The following is a 22,368-nucleotide window of genomic DNA, read 5'->3' as shown; positions in this document are numbered from 1 at the left end:
CTGGGTGATCTCCTTTTTTTTTGTTGTACTAGGAGACATCCGTCTTTTGGTTCGTTCTCCAAATTGGGGTCGGCGGTGCCGGAGGAGGAGAATTTTTCCGGTGATTTGGAGAGAGTTTGGACTAATGTACGTTGCAACCGTCAAGAGGCTAACAAGAAGTCCAAGAAGTATTTTGACAGGAAACGTAAGGAGGTTTTGTTTACTGTGGGTGACATGGTTTGGTTGTCCTTGAAGAACCTGCGGTTGAGGATTCCCTCTAAAAACCTGGGTCCTAAGTTTGTGGGTCCATTTAAAGTGCTTCAAGTTGTTAACTCATCTGCTGTTAGGTTGGATGTCCCTACTTCCTGGAAGATTAATCCTGTGTTTCATGTTTCCTTGTTGAAAAAGGCTGATGTATCTGATAGGGACACCACTGTCACAGTTCCTCCTGTGGTGGAAGACGGTGAATATGAAATTTCTCATATCTTGAATTCTATATGGCATAGAGGGAGATTACAGTATCTTGTCTCCTGGAAGGGTTTCGGTCCCAAAGACAACTCCTGGGTAAGGACGGATGATGTCTCTGCTCTGCTTGTTAAAGCTTTCCACAGAAGGTTTCCAGATAGGCCTGGGCCTGGAGGATCCTGAAGATCCTCATAAAAGAGGGGGTACTGTTAGAACCCTCCTGTTTGTTTTTTCCATCTTATGTTTTGTGGTCACGTGTCCATCTGCCTTTATATTCCAGCTCTGCCCTTATGGCTGTGTTGGACTTCAGTGTTTGACTGTTTCTCTAGACTGGTGCTTCGGTGCCTTTCTCTGTCAAGTTCGCTTGGTCCTCTGGGACCTCTAGTACATTTTTGACAGTTTGTCTTTTTGTGTTCTGCAACAACTTCTCTGTTTAGGAGGTGTCCCATTTTTGTCCCAGTCCTTAGTTCTTTTAGGGACCCCTCCCTTAATTCTATATTTCTTCGTTCAGACTAGCCGAGGACTAAGGCGGGTCTGTTCGCTAGGAACAGGCAGCCCGCTACATCGTAGGGATTCAGCTTAGTCTTACTGTAGGGACAGTTTTCCCCTATCTTTCCTTAGTACATGTTGCAGAACACAAAAAGACAAACTGACAAAAAGGTACTAGAGGTCCCAGAAGGACCAATCGAACTGACAGAGAAAGGCACAGAAGCACCTGGCTAGAGAAACAGTCAAACACTGAAGTCCAGCACAGCCAAAAGGGCGAAGCTGGAATATAAAGCAGATGGTCACGTGACCGCAAAACAGAAGATGGAAAAAACAAACAGAAGGGTTTTAACAGAAATGCACAATGGTGTCATTAATTGCAAAATTACATTAAATAATAGGATTTTGTTAAAAGGTGTGATAAAAATTAAGATTTTATTCAAAAACTATAAATACACTCATAACATGGACACCAAAGACTTTAAGAATTATTATTTATGTGGTGGAAGTAATTCAGAGACAAAATAGTATATCTTTTGGTAGATGCAGATAGCTTTATTATCGTTACTGGTATTCCAGTGCTCTAGCTGAAATTTGATTGAAAGTATGATAAAACAATGACATCACAATCAGAAATGTTTTCATATTAATTGATGAGAAAAAAAATTGACATTTTGGACATGAATCAGACAGATTTGTGTTACTCTCTAGTAAGAGAAGCTAAAACAATAGGACATACATTAAGCCTATTTCTGATGATCCTTAAGTTGTAGAGACAGTACTAGTGCTTTCCATGTGGTCCAGGTTGACCATGAGGTCCATGTTGGTCATGAGATCCATGCTGATGTTCTTTCTGGTTATGAGGTCCGTGCCCTTGGGGTGGACCACTATGTCCGTGGGCGGGAGGATGGCCTCCTTGAGGTCCTTGGTGGTGAGGATTCGGCTGTGTATGACTTGGGTGATGTGGATCATGACTTTTTCCTGTCAACACAAGAGTTCAGTGATAACATAGCTTGACTAAAATATTGTAAAGTCCAACGACAATATATAGGTAATAAAAATAGTGTTCACTACACTAAAGGGAATATATCAACTCTTTTCTTTGCTTATTAGCATCTACTTTTTTTCTCCTGATTTTATAGATACTCTTGCTTAATAGAAGAGCCTTCCTTTTAACTAAACATGTTCTATCAGTGCATGCTGATGCTCTCTATAGATTACAAAAGGTTCACAAAGATATCAGAGTTGCAGAAGATGGCTGTGGACGATGATAAGCCATGGTGGCGATCTTCATGGTCACATGATTATGATAATATGCAAATCTAGATGTGGGGAACAGAGCGTACAACAGGGTGATACCCTATGGAGGGAGAGTAGGAGAGTGTTGGTTACGCTCACCTGATTGAGTTGTGACAGGCACAACTATGTAGCCATGAAGTAAAACAGCTGCTGCTATCCCTTGGCTGGTGGATTAATCCTCCTGGAGATATTGGATCCAGTTGGATGAACATGTAGGTGGGCTGCTCTGCTGGAGTAAATCAATTCTTCAGAGATGGTGATGATTAAAAGGCTTTTTATTCACAAAGTGTTTCAACATAGTACAGGCATACACCGTACTGGCATCTTTTTTCAAGTGAAAAAAGCAATGTCATTTGGTTTTGTCATTTGTTTATTCCACTTGAAAAAGACGCCGGTACTGCGTTGAAACGCATTGTAATTAAAAAAGCTTTTTCCTCATCATCATCTCTGAAGAATTGATTTACTCCAGCAGTGCAGCCCACTTATGTGTTCATCCAACTGGATCCATGATTATGATAATGTTAGCACTACAGTCATTTGACCGCCTGTGCCACAACCTAGTACCACCAAAACCAGTACACTGTGCAACAGTCGAATCCAGAATTTATTTGTTGCTTGTCCTTTTCAGAGACTCATGACAAAGGACATCTGCTCATCCGAAATGTTGCCTATAGATGTAAAGTGGGGATAATAAGTATTTGATACACTGACGATTTTGCAAGTTTTTCCACCTATAAAGAATGGAGAGGTCTGTAATTTTTGTGGTAGGTACACTTCAACTGTGAGCAACAGAATCTAAAAAAAATCCAGAAAATCACATTGTATGATTTTTACAGAATTAATTTGCATTTTATTGCGTGAAATAAGTATTTGATATAATAGAAAAACAGAACTTAAAATTTGGCACAGAAACCTTTTATTTGCAATTACAAAGGTCAGACGTTTCCTGTAGTTCTTGACCAAGTTTGCACACACTGAAGCAGGGATTTTGGCCCCCTCCTCCATACAGAGCTTCTCCAGATCTTTCAGGTTTCGTGGCTGCCGCTGGGCAACATTGAGTTCCAGCTCCCTCCAAAGATTTTCTATTGGATTCAGGTCTGGAGACTGGCTAGGCCACTCCAGGACCTTGAAATGCTTCTTACGGAGCCAATCTTTAGTTGACCTGGCTGTGTGTTTCAGGTCATTGTCATGCTGGAAGACCCAGCCATGACCCATCTTCAATGCTCTTAGTGAGGGAAGGAGGTTGTTGTCCAAAATCTCGCGATACATGACCCTATCCATCCTCCCTTCAATATGGTGCAGTCGTCCTGTCTCCTTTGCAGAAAAACACTCCCAAAGTATGATGTTTCCCCCACCAAGGTTGTGACGGTGTTCTTGAGGTTGTACTCATTCCTTCTTCTTCCTCCAAAAACGGCGAGTGGTCTCATTTGACCACTTCAAACGGCCGTGGACATGTGCTGGCATGAGCAGGGGGACCCTGCATGCCCTGCAGGATTTTAATCCATGATGACGTAGTGTGTTACTAATGGTAATGTTTGAGACTGTGGTCCCAGCTCTTTTCAGGTCATTGACCAGGTCCTCCTGTGTAGTTGTGGGCTGATTCCTGACCTTCCTCAGAATCATTCTTACCCCACAAGGCAAGATCTTGCATGGAGCACCAGACTGAGGATGATTGACAGTATTAATTGCGCCAACAATTGTTGCCCTCTCAAGAAGCTGCTTGCCTATTGTCCTGTGGCCCATCCCAGCCTTGTGCAGGTCTACAATTTTGTCCCTTTTGACCTTAGACAGTTCTTTGGTCTTGGTCATGGTGGAGAGGATGGAGTATTATTGAGTGTGTGGACTGGTGTCTTTTATACAGGTAACGAGTTCAAACAGGAGCAATTAATACAGGTAATGAGTACAGAGTAGGAGGGCTTCTTAAAGAAAAAAAACAGGTCTGTGAGAGCCAGAATTCTTGCTGGTTGGTAGTTGTTCAAATACTTATTTCATGCAATAAAATGCAATTTCATTATTTAAAAATCATATAATGTGATTTTCTGGTTTTTATTTTTAGATTTTGTCTCTCACAGTTGAAGTGTAAATACAAGAAAAATTACATTCCTCTCCATTCTTTGTAGGTGGGAAAACTTGTAAAATTGGAAGTTTATCAAATACTTATTTTCCCCACTGTATCCTTTTGGCAAATAATTAATTTATTTTTAAATGCAAGATTAACCTATTAAAAGCTGTTTCCTATTTTAACAGCATTGTCTACTTGTACTTGCATGGCAGAGGGGTACTGTGGATCTGCGTTACTCACATGGAAGACAAGCTGCCATCCTATTGCCGCCTAGGAATTATAAGTAACCTAAAGTTTTTAAAGAAGTACATTCTTTGCATCGCAAGTAAAACATTTTTAAAGGGGTTGTCCAATCTTAAACTGCAAGTCTGTAATCACTCTATGTGACTGCAGACTTGTGAATCCTCACACGCTCTGTACGCTATGAGGTTTCTCTGGTTTAGGCACCAGGAACGGAGGTCATGTGACTGCAGTTATGCGATATGCATATTCCCGGCCACAATCTGACTAGATTAACGCGGCCTCAGTCAATACAAGTGTACTGAGAGAGACTGGAAACAGTCTAGTCGGATTGTGTCTGGGAGTATGCATAATGCATACTTGCAGTCAAATGAGCCCCGTTTCCACTGAGACTGGAGAATCCTCACAGCATTCAGTGCACACAATATGTGGATTCACAAGTCTGCAGTCACATAGTCTTTAGACCAGACTCCCCCTTTAAATTATCCAGATGTGCTTCTTTGTAAAAAAAATATTTGGTGTAATAAGACAGAAAAATAATCAGCAATATAAATAATTCATCCTTTCTGTCAAATCCTCCTCCAAACTCTTATCCTTAAACTTTTCGCCAATTTCCATTTCCAAACTCTTACCCTCTTGCAATACCTTAACGTGTAACTGTCCTTTTATAAATGAATAATAAATATGAAAATATCAAACTTCGTAATATATCTTATCAGAGAAATCCACTTCTTTCTGCTGGACTAACCATTCAGTCTCAGAGATCAGGGCAGAGAAAAACAAGCAAGTAGTTAGCAACTACCTGCTAATAAGAGCTTAGCCCCATAGGGATATACAAAAATGTCCCGGATAATGCCTTTAATTCGCCCCCGAGTATAATCATTTTTTTTATAAAACAATAAGGATGTATATCAATGAGAGATTGATATGCATCAAGTAATATTTATAATATTTATAACAATATGAAAATTCACTTAAAATGTTAAGAATTCCTACAGAGTGGACACATTTAGGTCAAAGATGATGCTGGCAAATCCTGTAGAGGCATAGGATGTGGTGATGAGCTCATTACCTTGATTAGGGTGGTGCATGGTGGCTTTTCCTGGGAAAAGAGAAAAAAAATCATACACCAACTGCACAAGACATTGTTTATTGTTATATCCATATATTTTGCTTATTTGTGACCTTATCAACAGTATAGTATATTAATTATAATTTCCAGATAGAAAGTTCATTTCCATAATAAAATATCTATCCTATTGCCTTATGTAGCAGATATTGTTTTACTTGAACAGTAATTCATTTGAATAGGTTGTATGTAATGTATGCATTTGTTATGTAATGTTATGTACTGTATTTGTAAGACCCTTCATAACTTCCAGTTAGCTGATTGCCATAGATTTTTTTGTTTATTATGAAGTGTAAATATTTAAAGAGTAATCTTTTTTTGTTCATTTTAATGCTGGATATGTAATTTGCAAAAATATTGTATTAGGAGTAATTTATCTATTTTGCTGACTTACTGCAGAAAACAGACGCTGAACCGTGCAGTAACAACTGCTTAGATCTGTACACCAGCTGGAGAGTCTGCAGATCAGGGGCAAGGGGAAAGGGGCCCAAGAAGAAGGTGGAGGCCGCCTCTGAGCCATCCAGAAGAGGAGACAGAAGGAACCTTCAAAGGTGAATAAAGCGGACCCGACATGAACCGGAAACTGGAGAGGCTACAAGTTGAGACAAAGTGGTCAAATAGTTCTAGACTCCTACATAGCAAGAATCCAGCTGACCTATGGGCCACTGATCCACATAGAACTGTTTATGCCCTGGTAGCCAAGGATGGCAGGACTGTTGCAATGTTTTTGTTTCTTTTGCTGTGCCTGTTGTGCCTTTCCCTGTGGGATTAAAAGGCACTAAAGTGGCTGGAGTGTCCCACACCCTCAGTTATGGATTGTACCATATCTAGGACTAACAATCCCTTTATGGATTGTGCTCCTGTCCTAAAGACTCTTGTTGAGCTAATGGACTGTGTTGTTCTGTTCAAGGGTCCTTACCAAGAAGGACCAGACAAATCCGATGGACTGGTGCCAGATTAAAGGACTTTGTTGCTGTCCCTGGGTCCTAGCCGAGAAAGACCGGGTCAACTCTACCTTACGGCAAGAAGATGATCCAGACTTGTCTACAGTTGAAATGCATGTTGTGTGGTGAGACTGTCTTTGGTGTTTTACAGATTACGGATGGCCGAGGATGGCCGAGGATGGCCATCGTTAAAGAAGGGAGAAATGTAAGGAAGTGGAGGTGTTGCCCACAACCCTTCATTGAGGAATTAGAACTGATATGATGCATTCTGTTGTTTTACACAGGTAATATATTGTATGCCTAATGATTTGTATTGTTATGTGATGAGGTTGTGTTCTACCCAGCAACAGTTAGTTGGTAGGTATAGATAGGGTTAAGAGTTGGAACTAGCCCAGGATAGGAGGAGCTACAAGGGCACACAGGACTTGATTTCCTGGTAGTTAGTTAGACAGTTTGGGAGATCCGCATGTAATAGGTATTCATGTGGCAAAAGGGAGACCTGAGAGACAGATAGTAAGATTCTGATGAAAATAAAGACATAGTGAGAGGCCAGATTACAGGCAGGAGGATTCGATAAGAGTGGAAAGAAAGGACACAGACTGAGGCGTAGAGCAGAAAGCTCAATGGGATGGTGTGGAGTCTTAGAGCTGAGAGGTAATGGGAGACTACAATGAAGGGGAGAAAAAGGAAAATAATTTATACAGCTTTAAAATTATAAATTGTCCATACCAAATGGTTGCCATATTGGGGCACACATACTCCTACGGAGAAAGAGAGACACATTGCAACAGAATAGAGTTCATGACTCTTGATGACTGAACTTTAGCGATGTTGTTGAGGAAGATAGAAGCTCCCAAGATAGTTTGTTTGGCTTTTCTGATAGTAGAGAGAGGCATTGAAAACAGAAAAGCAATTTTGGCAAGGAAGGAAACGTGTGATGTTGTCACGGGTGTGTCGCCACGAAGATCGTCACGATTACACAGCCTGACTTCTCGCAGCTGACTTTTTGGTGCTTTGTGTTTTTCGGCAGTGAGGGAGTTAATTCTCTCTCTCTCTGTGCTAGACGAGGTCCAGCCTCGCCCAGCTGCAATCAATGCTGCTGTAGTGAGACTCCTTCAAATGCCTGCTGGTCTGTTAGGGAAGTGTCGGTGAAAGCATTTTATGCAGACTAACAGAGCGGATCGTGGTATTTGGAGTTTCAGAGATTAGTGTATTTGGAGTGTTTTTTCCCTTCCTCGCTTTATCATTTATCTCCTTTCCCGTTGGTGTTCCCTCTGTTGTAGTTGTGTAGTTTTTGTATGCAAGGTGGTTTTGGTTTTTCCCTTGTACTGTCTCGTTCGTCTAAGTACTGTGTGTGGGCATATTATTACTTGTCCCCTTTTGTTGTGATCGGGGTCCTTCTCAAGACTAGATTACTTAGGTGCAGGGATCCTCAGGAGGTAGGGGTTACGCTGGCGGCCTGGACCTCTGTACCTTTAACAGTACCTCCAGGTTGAGGGATTAGTCAGGGCCCCAGCTTAGGGTCAGCTTAGGCCCCCTACCTCCAGTATACAGAGACAGCGTGACATTTTCACCGACCACTTAGTTTTTCTCCAGCTGCCATGGATCCAGTAGCCGGTCTAGCTCGGCAGTTGCAGAGTTTGTCCATGGAGCTGGCGGACGTTAGGTCCAAGGTTTTGTATCCTCAGGAGCAAGCCGGACCAGAACCTAAAGTAGCTCTCCCTGACAGGTTCACTGGGGGGCGGGACATGTTTTTTGTTTTCCGGGAGGCATGCAAGTTGTACTTTCGGCTGCGGCCTCGGTCATCGGGGAGTGAAGAACAAAGGGTGGGAATTGTCATCTCGCTCCTACAAGGGGACCCACAATCTTGGGCGTTCTCTCTTCCCCCGGGCTCCCCGGCTCTCCAGTCAGTGGATAGGTTTTTCGCTGCTCTGGGACTCGTATATGATGACCCAGATCGGATCTCCCTTGCTGAGTCTAAGTTACTTAGGATTCAGCAGGGAGATCGTCCGGCGGAGGAATTCTGTTCGGAGTTCCGTAGGTGGGCCACGGACACCCAGTGGAATGACCCGGCTCTTAGGAGCCAGTTTTGTCAAGGTTTATCCGACAAATTACAGGATGTGTTGGCACAGTATGACTCTCCCGCGTCACTGGAAGCCGCTATGGCCCTTGCTATTCGCGTTGACAGACGGCTTCGGGAGAGGTGCGGGATAACTCTACCCCCTGTGATGACTCCACCTCCTACAAGGTCCCCTCATATGGTGGTTCCCCTGGTCAGTCCAGAGGAGCCTATGCAATTAGGAGGGACATCATTTCGGGGGAGGGGACCGGTGGTGCGCCATAAGACAGGAAGGTGTTTCTTCTGCGGGAGAAAGGGACATTTTATTGGGGGGTGTCCATCCCGTCCCTTGCAGAGTGAAGAGTCGTCGGAAAACTGTTGATCCCAGGTTGTGTGGTGGACGGCAATCTGGGAGTAGGTATTTCGTCCCTAGGTTCGTCTCAGTTTCTCGTACCGGCGGAGGTGGTGGTGGGTACGAGAACTGAGAGGATATCTGTTCTTCTGGATAGTGGGGCCGGGGCTAATCTGGTTGATGCTCGATTTGCCCGGGTTCAAGGTATGCGATTGAGTGAGTTGGCTAAACCCATCCCCATATTCTCGATCGATGCCAGGCCTCTCGGTCAGGGAAGTTTTTTGCAAGCTGTGCATGACGTAAAACTTCAAGTGGGGGCGATACATAAAGAACTGTTGTCTTGCTACGTGTTGGAGGGTCTTCCCACTCCTATAGTGTTGGGCCTTCCTTGGTTAACTAAGCATAACCCGGTTATTAATTGGCAAACCAGAGAGATAAGCCAATGGAGTAAATTCTGTAATAAAAACTGCATGAACACGGTCATCGGTGCGGTTACTCCTTGGGTCTTACCTCCATTTCTGGCGGACTTTGAGGATGTATTCTCGGAGAAAGGGTGTCAGGAACTACCTCCTCATCGCGAGTATGACTGTTCTGTAAAACTGCTCCCTGAGGCCAAGTTACCTAAAGCTAGGTTGTATAACCTTTCTGGTCCTGAGAGGCAGGCCATGAAGGATTATATTTCAGAAAGTCTGGCTAAGGGGCATATTAGACCTTCATCTTCACCGGTGGCTGCGGGGTTCTTCTTTGTTAAGAAGAAAGATGGAGGCCTACGCCCTTGCCTGGATTTCCGTGAACTTAATCGGATTACGGTCCGAGATCCGTATCCGCTCCCACTTATTCCCGATTTCTTTAATCAGATCGTGGGCGCCAAATGGTTCTCTAAGTTGGATCTCAGGGGGGCGTACAATCTGATTAGGATGAAGGAGGGGGATGAGTGGAAGACGGCGTTTAACACTCCGGAGGGGCATTATGAGAACCTTGTCATGCCATTCGGTCTGACTAATGCCCCGGCGGTGTTCCAACACTTTGTTAATGACATTTTTCGCCGCCTGGTGGGACAGTTTGTTGTCATATATCTGGATGATATCTTAATTTACTCGCCGGATCTGGTGTCTCATCAGGAGCACGTTAGGCAGGTGTTACAGATCTTGCGGGATAATAAACTGTATGCTAAATGGGAAAAGTGTGTGTTCGCCGTACAGGAACTCCAGTTTTTAGGCTTCCTGGTTTCAGCGTCCGGTTTTCGTATGGACCCTGGGAAAGTGCGGGCAGTTCTTGAGTGGGATCGGCCAGAGAATCTTAAGGCACTACAACGTTTCCTGGGGTTTGCTAATTATTACCGGAAGTTCATTCGTAATTTCTCGTCCATGGTTAAGCCTCTCACAGACATGACTAAAAAGGGGACGGATTTTTCTAGGTGGTCTGACAAGGCTTGTCAAGCATTCTCCTCCTTGAAAAAATGTTTTGCCTCGGCACCCATACTCATTCAACCTGATGCGTCACAGCCATTCATTGTAGAGGTAGACGCTTCCGAGGTAGGGGTGGGAGCAGTATTGTCACAAGGTTCGTCCCCTGGTAAGTGGCATCCGTGCGCCTTTTTCTCTAAAAAATTGTCGTCCGCTGAGAGGAATTACGATGTCGGCAATAGGGAACTCTTGGCCATTAAGTTAGCTTTTGAGGAGTGGCGCCATTTTTTGGAGGGGGCAGTCCATCCGGTCACCGTCATCACCGATCACAAGAACCTGCTATATCTGGAGTCCGCGAAACGTCTGAATCCCAGACAAGCTAGGTGGTCATTGTTTTTTACCAGGTTTAATTTTGTCGTTACATATCGTCCTGGGTCAAAAAATGTAAAGGCGGATGCCTTATCTCGTAGTTTCCCTGGGGCCGGGAATACGGACGACCCGATTCCTATCCTTCAGGAGGGGGTGGTGGTTTCGGCAGTATGCTCTGAGCTGGAGGAGGAGATATTGGAGGCTCAGGGGGACGCCCCTGTTGGACCTCCGGGGAGACTGTTTGTTCCAGATCAGTTGCGACAAAAGGTGATCGAGGCACACCATAACTCAGTTTTTGCAGGACACCCGGGGAGTAAAGCAACTGTGGATCTCCTCTCGCGTCGGTTTTGGTGGCCTAACTTACATAAGGAGGTGGTAACTTTTGTCGCGTCCTGTGGGGTTTGTGCGCACTCTAAGACCTCACATACCCGTCCGTCTGGGGCCCTCTTACCTTTGAAGATCCCGGAGCGTCCTTGGACTCATCTGTCTATGGACTTTATTACGGACCTCCCTCCGTCTTCGGGTAAAACGGTCATACTCGTTGTAGTGGACAGGTTCAGCAAGATGGCACATTTTATCGCTCTTCCTGCTCTCCCTAATGCTAAAACTCTTGCGCAGGTGTTCATTGGGGAGATTGTGAGGCTTCACGGGGTACCCTCCGAGGTGGTGTCTGATCGGGGGTCTCAGTTTGTGTCCAAGTTCTGGAAGGCGTTTTGTGCACGGCGGGGGATGCATTTGTCGTTCTCATCGGCTTTTCATCCTCAGACCAATGGTCAGACGGAACGAATGAACCAGAGCTTGGAGACATATCTCTGGTGTTTTGTGTCAGAGAACCAGGAGGACTGGGCTTCTTTCTTACCTCTGGCAGAGTTTGCTCTTAATAATAGGCGGAGCGAGTCCACTGGTAAGTCCCCGTTTTTTGGGGCATATGGTTTTCACCCCCAGTTTTGTACTTTCAGTAGGGGGGGCTCTTCGGGGGTTCCTGAGGAGGAACGATTTTCCTCATCACTCGCTTCAGTATGGAGAGGGGTGCTGAAGAATCTGAATACTATGGGGAACCGATACAAACGTATGGCTGATAGGAGGAGAGTGTCTGGTCCGGACCTAAGTGTGAACGATCGGGTATGGTTGTCTACCAGGAATATAAAACTTAAGGTTCCCTCCTGGAAACTGGGTCCCAGGTTCATCGGGCCGTACAGAATCAGTTCTATAATTAATCCGGTGGCATTCCGTCTTGACCTCCCCCCTACGTTTAAAATTCACAACGTGTTCCACAGATCTTTGCTTAAGAGGTATGTGGCGCCGGTGGTACCGTCACCTTTACCTCCCCCTCCAGTGGTGGTCAATGGTAACTTGGAGTTCCAGGTATCGAGGGTCATTGATTCACGCTTTAATCGCCGGTCCCTTCAGTACCTGGTTCATTGGAAAGGGTATGGTCCTGAGGAGAGGATGTGGGTTCCTGCGTCGGATATTAACGCAGACCGATTAGTTCGGGCCTTCCACACGACTCACCCGGATAAACCTGGCCCTGAGGGTCCGGAGGCCCCTCGTAGAAGGGGGGGTACTGTCACGGGTGTGTCGCCACGAAGATCGTCACGATTACACAGCCTGACTTCTCGCAGCTGACTTTTTGGTGCTTTGTGTTTTTCGGCAGTGAGGGAGTTAATTCTCTCTCTCTCTGTGCTAGACGAGGTCCAGCCTCGCCCAGCTGCAATCAATGCTGCTGTAGTGAGACTCCTTCAAATGCCTGCTGGTCTGTTAGGGAAGTGTCGGTGAAAGCATTTCATGCAGACTAACAGAGCGGATCGTGGTATTTGGAGTTTCAGAGATAAGTGTATTTGGAGTGTTTTTTCCCTTCCTCGCTTTATCATTTATCTCCTTTCCCGTTGGTGTTCCCTCTGTTGTAGTTGTGTAGTTTTTGTATGCAAGGTGGTTTTGGTTTTTCCCTTGTACTGTCTCGTTCGTCTAAGTACTGTGTGTGGGCATATTATTACTTGTCCCCTTTTGTTGTGATCGGGGTCCTTCTCAGGACTAGATTACTTAGGTGCAGAGATCCTCAGGAGGTAGGGGTTACGCTGGCGGCCTGGACCTCTGTACCTTTAACAGTACCTCCAGGTTGAGGGATTAGTCAGGGCCCCAGCTTAGGGTCAGCTTAGGCCCCCTACCTCCAGTATACAGAGACAGCGTGACAGATGTTGCATGTTACAAAAGAAATGTCCATGAAGATTCATACCTACTATCTGCTGTACATAATTCTTACTAGGATAATCTTCAGTAAAAAAAAACTTGATTTTTGAACTGCAGTCTCCCTCACTTAACTCCTTAACACCTGGTCCTGGCCAGCCGAATCCATCGACACCATGCGGTGTGCAGAGGCATCTCGCCAAGGTAACACAAATCTACACACCCTGCCAGGATCCCCATTTTGGTGTAGCATGTCGGGGCATAAAAAAGACAAGTACCTCTCCCATGGCTGCCGCCCAGCGCCACGTTACACTACCAAGACTGTGACTGTTATAAAGGAGGCAGAGCACACTGTGAGAGATCTCAAACACCCTCTTACATGCTCCTCTCCATGCTTGTCACCAGGGCTGCGGGAATGCGCTTTATGCTACATTGGTATCACAGTGAGAGTGTTGTGCAGACTCCGCTCCTGTACTCCTCTCACTGTCGCTGCTAGGAGGCAGAACTCACGCTGTGCGCCCTCCATACTCAGAGCTGGATCTGTACACCAAATATGGTGGCCGGATCTAAAACGTTGTTACAGCATGGTTCTGCATCTGTTTTCTGCAGGAGTGCAGCAAAATAGGTTACTTAACACTAATACAATATTTTTGCAAATTACAATTCAGATTACAATGCTTCCCATTAATGGGTCTGGCCCTGTCCCGCTCTGCCCTTATTCAAACTGAGGTCGTTTAACGCATGATAAGGTTTTAACACTAGAGACAGGTTAGGACCGTCCTGATTGGGTACACCTTGTCACGGTGGAAAGGCTTTTATGCCCTTTTGATCTAAATAGCGTTATCTAAGTACCCTGTTATTTACATGTACTATTACTATGTACTGAATTACTTGCTGTACGGTATAACTATATACTCATTTTGTTTTTGTAGTTTTTTTTTTTTTTAAAGTGCTGAATCTAGGAGCTTCTTTTATACCACGCAATAGCTGATTGAAATATAATATATTAACAGTTGTACCTGCATTGATATAGCAAACCATAGATTGTGATATTTTGCACATTTGTTACATCTGAGCCTGAACTCCATACTGTATAACATAGTCCTATACAGCACGTCTAAAATGTTATATTGCATGTGTTATTGCTATATCAGTGACATCAATATTTAGAATAGTAATATTTCCTTGGTTTCAGATTTTTTTTTACAATAAAGCTATATTTCTTGTTTGCAATAGTTCATATTTTGTTAATATTTACTGTACATGCAGATATTAAAGACGTTAGGGCATACAGTCATCAAATATAGGAAGACCCCTAACTCAAAAAACTCCACTTAGGTCCAGACGTCCAGATCATTACAAAAACATGGCAAAGAGCAGCACAAGCTTCGACAGACTATGTTTTACTACAGGTAATAAATCCTGACTTGCTGTCATAAAGGGCTCGAAGTATCAAATTAGAAATTACATCATATATAGAATTACTGCTTATCCCTGTAAATTATTGTTACCTACTCTGCTAATTATACTGATATTTTCCAGGATGAAATAAATCTTCTGGAAGCTGTGAACTTTTTTTTTTTCCTTTTTTGCTTTTGTCGTTTTGCTAACAAAGCATTAGCATTATCCATAACAACAATATAAAGTGATACAATTTACTAGTATACAGGAAAAAAACAACAATATAAATGCCCGTTGCTGTAATGTCTAAACTTTATGTGTATGCTGTTCAATATCATATATATATACTATTTATGTTAGTTAATGTACATACCTTTCTCAGGACAAAGTATTCAAGATCTTGTGACTTTCAAGACATCTACTACTGATATTTATACAAGAGCAAGAGCAGAGTTAGGAACCAATCACACACATGAGGATAAAACAGAAACAAAGGACAACTCAGTGTTTATTGACTTTATGCTAGAAACAATGTTATCATAGTAGGTCATAGAAATATGTTCATCAAAATACACATAAGTTATGGGCAATTTATCTTCCCACCATGATAATACTATGTTCTCATAGTAATAAATAATACAGTCTTTTATCTTGATTGTCTTGATTACTAAGGATACCTGTGCAAATAAGGGCTTGTTCACACGCTGCGTTTTTGTCATGTTTTTTGTGGGTTTTTCGAGGGTAAATACACAGAAAAGTGAATGAGATTTCTGAAATCTCATGCACATGCTTCTTATTTTTCCATGCAGATTAGAACCATCAAAATATTGCTGTTTTTTAAAGCGGCAGGATGTCAATTCTGTCAGCATTTTTGCAGCGTTTTTCACCCATTCAAAAACGTGCGTACTTTAACCCCTTTCCGACCCAAGGCGTACTAATACGTATCTGTACCCTGGGACTTATGGACCAGATACGTATTAGTACGCCCTATCTTTAAAGTGGCACCGCGACCGAAGTCGCGGTGCTAAAATTAAAATTCCGGTGCCATCTTACCTCAGGGTAGATGGCGCCAGCATCTCGGGGGGTGGCGCTGCCCCCCCGCACCCACGATCACTGTGATTGGCTGTTCAATTCTGAACAGCCAATCACAGCATTTCTCACTGTTTCCGGCAATCAGATTGCCGGAAACAGTGATGTGCAGCCTAGGATCGGTGCTCCTAAGAGCACCGATCCTAGGCTGTTGCCTAGTAACCCCAGCCCTCTCCCCAAACTGCTAGGATCGGTGCGATCGCCGATCAAATCGATTGCACCGATCACAGCGGGACCGCGCGGTAACAGGGCGGTCACGGGGCGGTGACCGGCTTGTGACCTGCCTGTCACCTCCCCATGACCCCCTGTGAAGTCATACAAGCCCCCAGCCAGCTCTGATTGGAGCGATCGATGATGACATCGATCGCTCCAATCAGAGTACATGAACACAGGTGACACGGCGGTCACAGGGCGGTGACCTGCTTGTGACCTGCCTGTCACCTCCCTGTAACCCCCTGTGGTGCGTGCCCAGGCCCCAGCCATCTCTGATTGGTGTGATCGATGTCATCATCAATCACACCAATCAGAGTACCTGACTGGGTGGTGACCGGCCTGTGACCTGCCTGTCACCACCCTGTCACCCCCCTGTGACCGCCCTGCAGATCCTCACACTTGGTGAGGATTTCTACAGAGTGGTCACGTCTGATCACTCTGTGCTGGGCCTTGTAGTTCCACAACCTTTTGTGACACTACAAGACCTCTCTCCTACCTGCTCCAGTCGCTGCTTCTGCTCCGCCATCCCTCTGCGCTCTCCAGGGTCCTGGATCTCTTGCTCCGGCATCCTGCTGAGCTCATCAGGCTGCTGGCTGAGCTTCGGCGTCTGGCTGCTGTCCAGGGTCCTGGATCTCCTGCTCCTGGGTCGTCGGTCTCCAGCTCCATATCCTGCGAATTCTGCTCCTGAGCCTGCTGAAAGAAGAACAGAGAAGACTTTGGTAAGTGCATCTCTGTTCTCCCCTCATCCACCCCCCCCCCCCCTCTTTTTTACCAATTTTTTTTTTTCGTGTGTCCTGCAGCGGCTGAGCGCTGAGCAGTGTCTACGTCACTGATCAACGTCCGTGCTTGCTGCTTTTCACGACTTTTCTTTTTTTCTTTTCACGACTTTTCTTTTTTTCTTTTCCGTGTTCGCTGTTTTCACGACATTTCTTTTTTTCTTTTCCGTGTTCGCTGTTTTCACGACTTTTCTTTTTTTCTTTTCTGTGTTCGCTGTTTTCACGACTTTTCTTTTTTTCTTTACCGTGTTCGCTGTTTTTACAACTTTTCTTTTTTTCTTTTCTGTGTTCGCTGTTTTCACGACTTTTCTTTTTTTCTTTTTTTTTTCTTTGTCTTCTTTCTCTTCTTTTTCTTGTCCCTGTCAATTCTCCCCCCCCCACCTTTGCACCACATCCGCGCACACACCCAGCAGCTGCCGAGAGTTGATTGGTGACATAGTTCACCGATCCGCACTCGTGCTCACTGTTTGAACCACCCACGGTAGTTCTTTTTTTCTCTTTTTTTTCAGGAAAAAAAAGTTCACACCAAGCACACTGACACACACACACCCTAAATAAATTACTGACACACACGCACCACATACACGGAAAAAAAAAAATGGCCGTCTCATCCCAAACTCGCTATTCAGCGGAGGAGGCATACTCTTTTGCTGCCTCCGACACTGAGACCGACAGCGAGGGCGAGGATCCCACATTTCTTTGCTTTTCTGACGCCTCATCGTCCTCCTCTTCCTACTCTTCTTCCTCCTCTTCTTCCTCAGGTTCTCCTGGACCGCCCCGCAGTCGTCACAGGAGAGAAGATGTTCCAGTGCCCCCCAATACTGACCCCATATGGACCTCGCCCCCCCGAAATTTTGAGCCATTGATTCCTGATTTCGTGGCGGAATCAGGAATCAAGTTTGACACCACCGGCCTCACAGAAATAGACTTTTTCAAAGTCTTTTTCTCTGAGGATTTTATAAACCTCATGGTGGGCCAAACTAATGTGTACGCTCATCAATTTTTGGAACAAAACCCCTCTTCATCATTTTCTGACTGGTCTCCTGTAGACACAGAAGAAATGATGAAGTTTTGGGGCCTGGTCCTTCATATGGGGATCCTGAAAAAAACAGAGATTCGGCAATACTGGAGTGTTGACGTTTTGTATAACACTCCAGTGTTCCGAATGGTGATGATCCGGAAACGTTTTGAGGCCATCCACAAGTTCTTGCATTACAACGATAATGCAAGGTGTCCTGCACGCGATGACCCGAACTTTGATCGTCTTTTCAAAGTTCGGCCGGTCATCGAGCACTTCAACAACAAGTTTGGTGAAGTGTACGTGCCCCAAAGGGACATCTGCGTGGATGAGTCCTTAATTGCTTTCAAGGGGCGGCTTGGATTCCGGCAGTACCTGCCCAGTAAAAGGTCCAGGTACGGGATCAAGCTGTATAAACTTTGTGAGAGTACCTCAGGGTACACTCACAAGTTTAGAGTTTATGAAGGGAAGGACTCCCGGATTGAACCCCCTGAATGCCCCCCTGTTCTGGGAGTGAGTGGGAAAATTGTGTGGGACTTGGTGCACCCACTGCTGGATAAAGGTTATCACCTGTACGTGGATAACTTTTATACAAGTATCCCACTCTTCAAGTCCCTCTCTGCGCGATATACCGGTACTGTCCGCAAAAATCAGAAAGGCCTCCCAAAGACGCTAATTGGGCAGCTGCTCAGAAGGGGTGAGAGCAGATCCCAATGTAGCGACCACCTGTTGGTGGTCAAGTACAAGGACAAGAGGGATGTCCTTCTCTTGACCACCATACATGGTGATGGCAGCACCCTCAGCACTGTAAGAGGTTCCACTACACAGGTCGCCAAACCAGACTGTGTAGTGGGGTACAACAAGTACATGGGGGGGAGTTGATCTCTCCGATCAAGTCCTCTAGCCGTACAGTGCTTTGAGAAAGGCCAAGGTATGGTATAAGAAGCTGGCCGTGCACATTGTTCAGATGGCAATGCACAACGCTTTCCTTCTGTCTCAATGTGCAGGCCAGACTTCTGCGTCGTATCTTCACTTTCAGGAGACAGTTATCAATGCCCTGATATTTAGCAGTGGTGGCGGAGAGGGTCCCACTACTTCTGGAACTGAAGGACCTCGAATTGTACAGGGCCAGCATTTCCCGGGGCAGATCCCTCACAGCGGAAAAAAGGGTAAGTCACAAAAGAAGTGCCGAGTGTGCTACCGAAGAGGAATACGCAAGGACACCATTTACCAATGTGACACCTGCCCCGACAAACCTGGCCTCTGCATGAAAGACTGCTTCAGAAGAAACCATACCTCCATGGACTATTGAATTAATTTCTGACTTATGAGAACCCGACGAACACTACACAGCTGACGTAGTGTTCGTCAGGTTGTCATACTTCAGTTGTGTAGTGTTTGTCAGGTTGTAATACACAACTGGCATATAACACTACATAATAAAATTGACAAATCAGGAATCCGTTCCAAAAAGGGGGCACTTGTGGGGGAGCTCCGATGTTTGTGGGCACACAGGGACTCTCCAAACACAACATGGTTCCAATTTGTTAGCGGACATGTCGCGTTTGGAGAGCCCCTGTGTGCCTAAACGTTGGGGCTCCCCCACAATTGACCCCATTTTGGAAACTAGACCCCAAAAGGCACCAATCAAGATACATAGTGAGCACTTGGAACCCCCAGGTGCTTCACAAATTAATCCGTAAAAATGAAAAAGTGTTTTTTTTTCCACTTTTTCATTTTTACGAATCAATTTGTGAAGCACCTGGGGGATCCAAGTGCTCACTATGCATCTAGATAGGTGCCTTGGGGGGTCTAGTTTCCAAAATGGGGTCACTTGTGGGGGAGCTCCAATGTTTGGGCACACAGGGACTCTCCAAATGCAACATGGTGTCCGCTAACAAATTGAATGGAAAATCGGCTCAAATTGTTAGCGGACACCATGTTGCATTTGGAGAGTGCCTGTGTGCCCAAACATTGGAGCTCTCCCACAAGTGACCCCATTTTGGAAACTAGACCCCCCAAGGCACCTATCTAGATGCATAGTGAGCACTTGGAACCCCCAAGTGCTTCACAAATTGATTCGTAAAAATGAAAAAGTGAAAAAAAAAAACACTTTTTCATTTCTATGAATCAATTTGTGAAGCACCTGGGGGTTCCAAGTGCTCACTATGCATCTATATAGGTGCCTTGGGGGGTCTAGTTTCCAAAATGGGGTCACTTGTGGGGGAGCTCCAATGTTTGGGCACACAGGGACTCTCCAAATGCAACATGGTGTCCGCTAACAATTTGAGCCGATTTTCCATTCAATTTGTTAGCGGACACCATGTTGCGTTTGGAGAGCCACTGTGTGCCCAAACATTGGAGCTCCCCAACAAGTGACCCCATTTTGGAAACTAGACCCCCCAAGGCGCCTATCTAGATGCATAGTGAGCACTTGGAACCCCCAAGTGCTTCACAAATTGATTCGTAAAAATGAAAAAGTGAAAAAAAAACACTTTTTCATTTTTATGTATCAATTTGTGAAGCACCTGGGGGTTCCAAGTGCTCACTATGCATCTATATAGGTGCCTTGGGGGGTCTAGTTTCCAAAATGGGGTCACTTGTGGGGGCGCTCCAATGTTTAGGTACATCAGGGGCTCTCCAAATGTAACATGGCGTCCGCTAATTATTCAAGCAAATTTTACAATCAAAAAGTCAAATGGCGCTCCATCCCTTCCGAGCCCTGCCGTGCGCCCAAACAGTGTTTTTTCCCCACATATTGGGTATCTGCGTGCCCAGGGGAAATTGCACAACAAATTTTGGGGTCCATTTTTTCTTGTTACCCCTGTGAAAATAAAAAAAATTGGGTCTAAATTAATGTTCATTTTTTTCTTCCACATTCCAAAAATTTGTGTGAAGCACCTGAAGGGTTAATAAAGTTCTTGAATGTGGTTTTGAGCACCTTGAGGGGTGCAGTTTTTAGAATGGTGTCACTTTGGGGTATTTTCTGTCATAAAGACCTCTCAAAGTGACTTAAAATGTGATGTGGTCCCTAAAAAAATGGTTTTGTAAATTTTGTTGGAAAAATGAGAAATCGCTGGTCAGCTTTTAACCCTTTTAGCTCCCTAACAAAAAAAAATTTTGGTTCCAAAATTGTGCTGATGTAAAGTACACATGTGGGAAATGTTATTTATTAAGTATTTTGTGTGACATATCTCTCTGATTTAAGGGCATAAAAATTCAAAGTTTGAAAATTACAAAATTTTCAAAATTTTCGCCAAATTTCCATTTTTTTCACAAATAAACGCAAGTGATATCGAAGAAATTTTACCACTATCATGAAGTACAATATGTCACAAAAAATAATCTCAGAATCAGGGGGATCCGTTGAAGCGTTCCAGAGTAATTACCTCATAAAGTGACAGTGGTCAGAATTGTAAAAATTGGCCTGGTCATTAATGTGCAAACTACCCTCGGGGGTAAAGGGGTTAAACGGCATTTTATCTGCCAACACTTTTGTTTTTTGTGCAGAAAATACACAATATGAGCACATACCCTAATTCTTGAACATTCATTGTATTTGGCTTCTCCCTTTTTGGGCAGAATAGAGCCCTCACTGATTATACGCCAAAGTCATGCCACCATGACAAGTAAATGAGGTCAATTTAATTAACCATGATGGACTATGGGCAATATTTTATCAAACCATCCAAGTAACAATTTATTCAATCATTTATTTATTTGGTTATTTGTTTGTTTCAGTGTTCTATGATTTATTCATCTGAAATTTGTTGGTTTTCATCGCCTTGATATAGTTCTAAGAGGTGTACTATATTGTGTTTATCCATTTAGACAGTACTACGATCACTGTGGGTGAAAAAACTATACAAAACACGCAGCTTTTCATACCGAAAGGGTCTAGTCAGTATAGATACCAGTTTATCCAATGTGCATGCATTACACTGTGTTCCAAATTATTATGCAATTAATAATGCCCCGTCTCATGCTACACATAACACATCTGCATCTCTGGCTGCTATAGGCATAAAAGGGGACAAACTTATGGTGTGGCACCATGCTCCCCTGACCTCAACCCCATTGAGAACCTCTGGAGCATCATCAAAAGGAGTGTCTATGATGGCAGGAGGCAGTTCACATCTAAGCAACAGCTCTGGGAGGGTATTCTGTCCTCATGCAAAACAATTGAAGCAGAAACCATCCAAAACCTGACAAATTCAATGGACGAGAGAGTTCAGAAGCTCCTTTCGAACAAGGGGCCCTATGTGCAAATGTAACATCACCTAGAATAAAGTTTTGAGTTGAAAACTGTTTGATTTCAGTTTGTAATAACCTGCTAATGCTTATAATTTCAAAAATGACCATTTTTTTGTTCTTTATTAAAATGAAAAGGTTGAAAACTCTGCTGTGCATAATAATTTGGAACATGCATTTTGAGTGCAGTTTGAGATTTTTATTTTTTAAAAAATATACTGTTATCATAGGCAGTTTGTACAAAAACCTTTCAATTGTACTCTAATAGTTATTTGACTGGAAAATTACAATGACTGCAATTCATATAGGTAATTTGGGAAAATCTGAGAAAATATTATTTGCATAATAATTTGGAACACAGTGTAGTAGCCAAAAATTCCAACAATCCGTGGCATTTGGTCACGAAACTTACAATCAATCTATGTAGAGCATGCATTAGATTGGGGGTAGCATATGTGTCATGTCTAGAGATGAGCGAAAAAGTTCGGAAAATGTTCGCCATTATCCAATTCGGCACGAACATTGAACATTCGGATTCATGATTGGACCCACAAGCATTTTTACTCAAAATCGGCAAAATTCGTCCACAGTGCAGTAAATGATCACATTCCCACTAGTGTTATTTTTAGGAATTTGGCTAGGATAG

The 22,368-nt window shown here is 44.1% G+C and overlaps 1 long non-coding RNA gene across 1 annotated transcript; it reads right to left on the bottom strand.

The window, feature by feature from the left end:
• Positions 1-1,346: 1,346 nt before the first annotated feature.
• On the bottom strand, positions 1,347-14,866 carry LOC141160843 (uncharacterized). Its single transcript, XR_012250540.1, has 3 exons — positions 14,749-14,866; positions 5,604-5,633; positions 1,347-1,911 (listed from the first exon to the last, which is right to left on the bottom strand). It is a non-coding gene; the product is annotated as an uncharacterized lncRNA (long non-coding RNA).
• Positions 14,867-22,368: the final 7,502 nt, after the last annotated feature.

Source organism: Phyllobates terribilis, unplaced genomic scaffold (genome assembly GCF_046119375.1).
Source record: "Phyllobates terribilis strain yellow unplaced genomic scaffold, ASM4611937v1 Scaffold_9__5_contigs__length_417890890, whole genome shotgun sequence".
NCBI classification, from domain to species: Eukaryota; Metazoa; Chordata; class Amphibia; order Anura; family Dendrobatidae; genus Phyllobates; species Phyllobates terribilis.
The sequence above is the reverse complement of the archived record's forward strand: the minus strand, read 5'-3'. Positions and strand labels throughout refer to the sequence as shown.